The sequence below is a fragment of the Chrysemys picta genome, chromosome 2 (genome assembly GCF_011386835.1).
Source record: "Chrysemys picta bellii isolate R12L10 chromosome 2, ASM1138683v2, whole genome shotgun sequence".
Classification (NCBI taxonomy): Eukaryota; Metazoa; Chordata; order Testudines; family Emydidae; genus Chrysemys; species Chrysemys picta.
Window position 1 is genome coordinate 158,832,527 of NC_088792.1, and position 4,693 is coordinate 158,837,219.

Genomic DNA, 4,693 nt, shown 5'->3' on the forward strand with positions numbered 1-4,693 from the left:
GCTGGTGCTTCTTGGTTGTAGAAGCGGTGATGGAAAGGTGTAGGGATCTGGGTGGTAAAGCGGCTGTGTAACTCTTGATTTCTCAGGCTGCCTCTGTATGCCTAGCAGAAGATGAAGCCACAAGAAGGGGAGAGGGTTTGTTCCAGCTGCCCAAGGAGGGGTAACGAGGGAAGATGGGATGAAAATGAAGAGAGAGAGTATAGGGGGATGCATTTCCCACTGGTGAGGAACCCATGGGCTGTGGGATAATCTCCCAAGGGAATGGGTGGGAGCCTTATTGCTTGAATCACTTTAAAAGTAACCAGAGCTGGGGCAATTAGACAGTAGAGAACAATCTAGCACTGGCCAAGGAGTCTGTTCCAGTGGAAAATCAAAATCCCCTCTGGAACGAAACCGTCCCAACTCCTGCCAAGTACTGAGCAGTATTAGCACACCCTGGCTGGGGCCCACGCACCCCAATTCTGCAGGGGGTCGTTAGAGAACAGGCTCCCATGTAATCCCCACCACCTGGCTTTCCTTCCGGCCCATCAGTCACCAGCTGATGTCTGAATGGGGGCGAGCACCGAAATGTCTGTGACAGAAGCTAGTTCATAGATCATGTGGCTGTACTCTAAGTCTGGGTTGGTGAGATGTGCTGTTGCACGTCCCTAAGAAACATACTGGAGGCGTGTGGGGAAAATACAACCCAGCTCCATAGCTACAGATGCAGGAGGGAGGCAACTGCATTTAGGGTGACCAAATGTCCTGATTTTATAGGGACAGCTCTGATTTTTGGGTCTTTTTCTTATATAGGTTCCTATTACCCCCCGCCCCCTCCCCTGTCCCAGTTTTTCACATTTGCTGTCTGGTCATCCTAACTGCATTGCCAGCCTGCTCTAGATCCCTGGGGTGCTCTCACTGGCTTGGGAAAATCTGCTGCCTATAGGTTTGTTTCCCCTGCCTCTTCCCCTGGCTGCTATGGAGTCTCAGGGTCTCAGCCTTCAGGGTCAGGCCTGGGCCTGCAAAAATGCTGGAGAAAAGCCAGATCCACAGTGTGTAAACAAGCATATGCCCCCTTGTGGTTGCCAGAACCTTTCCTCTTTCCCCAAGGTGCAGCTGGTGATGCATGAGCCTTCTGTGCTGACTGGGATTCAGCCTCCATTATGCTCCTTTACCTCCCATCTCTGTCGGGCCTGTTTATAGCATGAGCTCTTTGGGGCAGGGACTGTCTCTCACTAGATGTCTATACAGTGCCTAGCACCATGGGGCCCTGATTTTGGCTGGGGCCTCTGGGTGCTACCAGAATATTGCTACTACAGTGTCAAAGGCATCCCACCATTGCAGCCTCCACCACCCCATTCTGAGGCTAAGTCCTAAGAACCTTGGGCAAGTCTCTGCCCCCCGGTTTTCCCCAGCTGTAACACAGAGGGGATAATATTACTCTTCTGCAGAGGGGTAGGTAAGGCTGAGTAAATTGCATGTCTGCAAGGGTGAGGGGGTACTCCTATGGCTAGAAAGAAGTGTGATGAGGATTAGGCACTGCCCCTTCACCAATCCCTCCTGAGCCCCAGCACAGCCCTCCTATCTCTTGGCCTCTACCCAACAGCTAAAAGTTCCATCTTCTGCTTACCCCACCCCTGGCAATGAGGTCTCTGTTCTCAGGTGCAGAGCTTCCTAACCCCCCTGAGCTACAACCAGCAGGCCTGCAGCTGAGCCTGCAGGAAGGGTCAGGGGAGAAGTCCCCAATAAGCACAAAAGTCAGGGCAGGTGTATTTTGAATGGCTCCAGTGCTGTCTCTCTATGCCTGCGCCGTCCCCTTTTTGCTGCCTGCTAGGAGGCTCCATAGGCAAAAGGCATGACTACTAACAAAGATGCCATTCATTAATCTATTATTCATGAGCCTCTAGGGTTGCAGTGCCACCTTGAGTTAGTGTAAATCCTCTATCGATTATGTAGCCCTCTTACAGTTCAGTGCCAGTCCAACCAGACAAGACAATAATTCAGGGCAGGCAGAGTTGGCCAGTCCAGAGCCTTTGGTACCAGGCTGCAGCTGCCTGGCCACCATTAGCGAAGGCCAACAGATCCCCCTGGAGGATGTTTTGATCATCATAAATTGTGAAATTCAAACTGATTCAAATTCAATGGCAAGACTCCCTGTTTGGAAACCCCTTCTTCTGCATGCTGATTAAAGCTATTTTGGGTGCCTGTTTTACAAAGACTTTAATTGTTTCATCTCTAGGGTTACCATATTTTCACAATCAAAAAAGAGGACACGGGGGGGGGGGGAGGGAAGGCCTGCCCTCATCCACTCTCTCCCACTTCCCACCCCCTGACTGCCCCCCTCAGAACCACAACCCCCCCTGCTTCTTGTCCCCTGACTGGTCCCTGCTGAGAACCCCCCACCCCTAGGACCCTACCTGTCCCCTGACTGCCCCGACCCTTATCCACTCGCATAGGTGGCAGGGTTGTAGAAATTTTGGTGGTGCCCAGAACCCACCCCCCACCACCTGCCTAAGGCTCTGGGAGGGGGGTTGGTGGGGGGCGGAGGTCTGGGGTGCAGGTCCTGGGCTGGGGATTAGGGTGCAGGGGGGGTGCAGGGTGCAGGCTCTGGGATAGAGTTTGGGTGCTAGGTGCAGGCTCTGGGCTGGGGCAGGGGATGGGTGTGCAGGAGGGGGTGAGGGATGCAGGCTCTGGGATGGAGTTTGGGGGTGGGAGGCGGTGCAAAGGGAGGGGGTGCAGGCTTTGGGAGGGAGGTTGAGGGCAGGAGGGGGTGTGTGAGAAGTGTGGGGAGGGGGTTTGGGAGGGAGTTTGGGGATAGGAGGGGATGCAGGGGTGAGGGCTGTGGGTCTGAGGATAAGGGGTTTATGATGCAGGAGGAGGCTCAGGCCTGGGGCAGACGATTAGGGTGCAGGGGGATGAGGGCTGGGGTTGAGGGGTTTGGGGTGTTGGAGAGGCTCAGGGCTAGGGTGGAAGGGCAGGGTTAGGGCACCCTGTCTTCCCATTAGTGGATGGGGGACGCTAGGAGCTGGGGGCAGCAGACGGTAGTTGCTGCTGGCTCTGGCAGTACAAGCAGGCGGGAGGGCTCACGGGGGGGGGAACGTGGGGAGGGGGGGTGTAGCAGGTGGAGGCCGGGGACCCATCCAACACTCCCCCGCTCCCTGACTGCCCCCCCCCCCCCCCAGGACTCCCCTTACCATTCTGGCTCCACGTGTTTGCAAAACACGCTGTCCGGTGGGTCGGTTTGTGTGATACACAGGACTGCAGACAGAGGGAGGGGGGAGCAGGGGAGGGCTGTGGCTGCTGGAGCCCAATGGGAGTGGGTCAATCAGCCCAGTCGCCCGATCAGCAGCCGCACTCTGCATGGAAGGGAGGGAAGGAGGGAGAAAAAAACCCTGGACATTTTAACCTTGTTACCAATTCCTCCCGGACAGCTATTTAGAGATGCAAAAGCCGGACATGTCCGGGGAAATACGGACAGATGGTAACCCTATTCATCTCCAACTTCTAGCAATTACTGTTGGAATACTAAGACATTCTTCCTTAATCCCATCTATATAGTTACAGCTTCCTTCAAAAAAAACAGGAGTACTTGTGGCACCTTAGAGACTAACAAATTTGTTAGTCTCTAAGGTGCCACAAGTACTCCTGTTCTTTTTGCAAATACAGACTAACACAGCTTCCTTTAGCCTTTGCCATTCTTTGGACCAGGGGTAGTCCATTTTTTTTATCATGGTCCAAATTTCTTGGTCAAGGTACAGTCAAGGTCCAGACTCCAGAGAAAATAAATAATAAGTAAATAAAAATATTTTAGGGTACATTCAAAAGCAGCTGGCAATCCAGATTTGGCAGTGGTCTATCTGTTGACTATCTCTGCCTTAGACTTTTTGTACAATGGGTGAACAATCACCTAATATTGAGTACTTGCTTTTCAAGTTGCCCATTTTTGAATAATAAATCATAGAGCAAGATTAATAAATCAAAGGTGTATCCCCATACATATTTCAGTGGAACAAAAAGCATCTGGTACACTAGAAATGAATTAACAAATGCCAAGCGTGAGAGAGTGTTTCCATTCATTATTCACCAAGATAGTTTTCTTTACAACATTAGCATAATTAATACTTATTTAGTGAATTATATCTTTATGCACCCTTACCAAAGATAATCTCTAGTTCTCTCCCACCCATGTGGAGTCTCATTTTTAGTAAAAATTCTGTTTAGTGCTTTTTTCAGCTCTCAAAACACTTCACAAATGAGGTGAGTACAATCATCTCACCTTTTTTTTTAAACAGATGGGTAAACTGGCACAGGTAGGTGTAGTGACTTGCCCAAGGACAGACAGTGGACCAGTAGCACAGCCAGGAATAGAAACCAGATCTCCTGAATCCCAAACCAGTACTTTAAACCACTAGACCACACTTCCTCACATGTAACAGCTTATTAAAAATTTAGTACACTGTAAAAGTTAATGTCTGACAAACATGAGATTGAATTAAATATACAAATATTATATTAATCAACTTAAAAAAAATTCGGAACTGGAATGTTGCAGACAGCGCTGAGGACCTTGCCAGAGGACCACACTGCTATCTGCCAAAAAATGTGTGATGTAAGAGAAAAATGAAACTTGCAACATTACAGGATAGTTACTTCCAATGACCACACAAAAAAGGGTAAAAAGATGATAATTAAATTAAAATTAATGATACCAAAA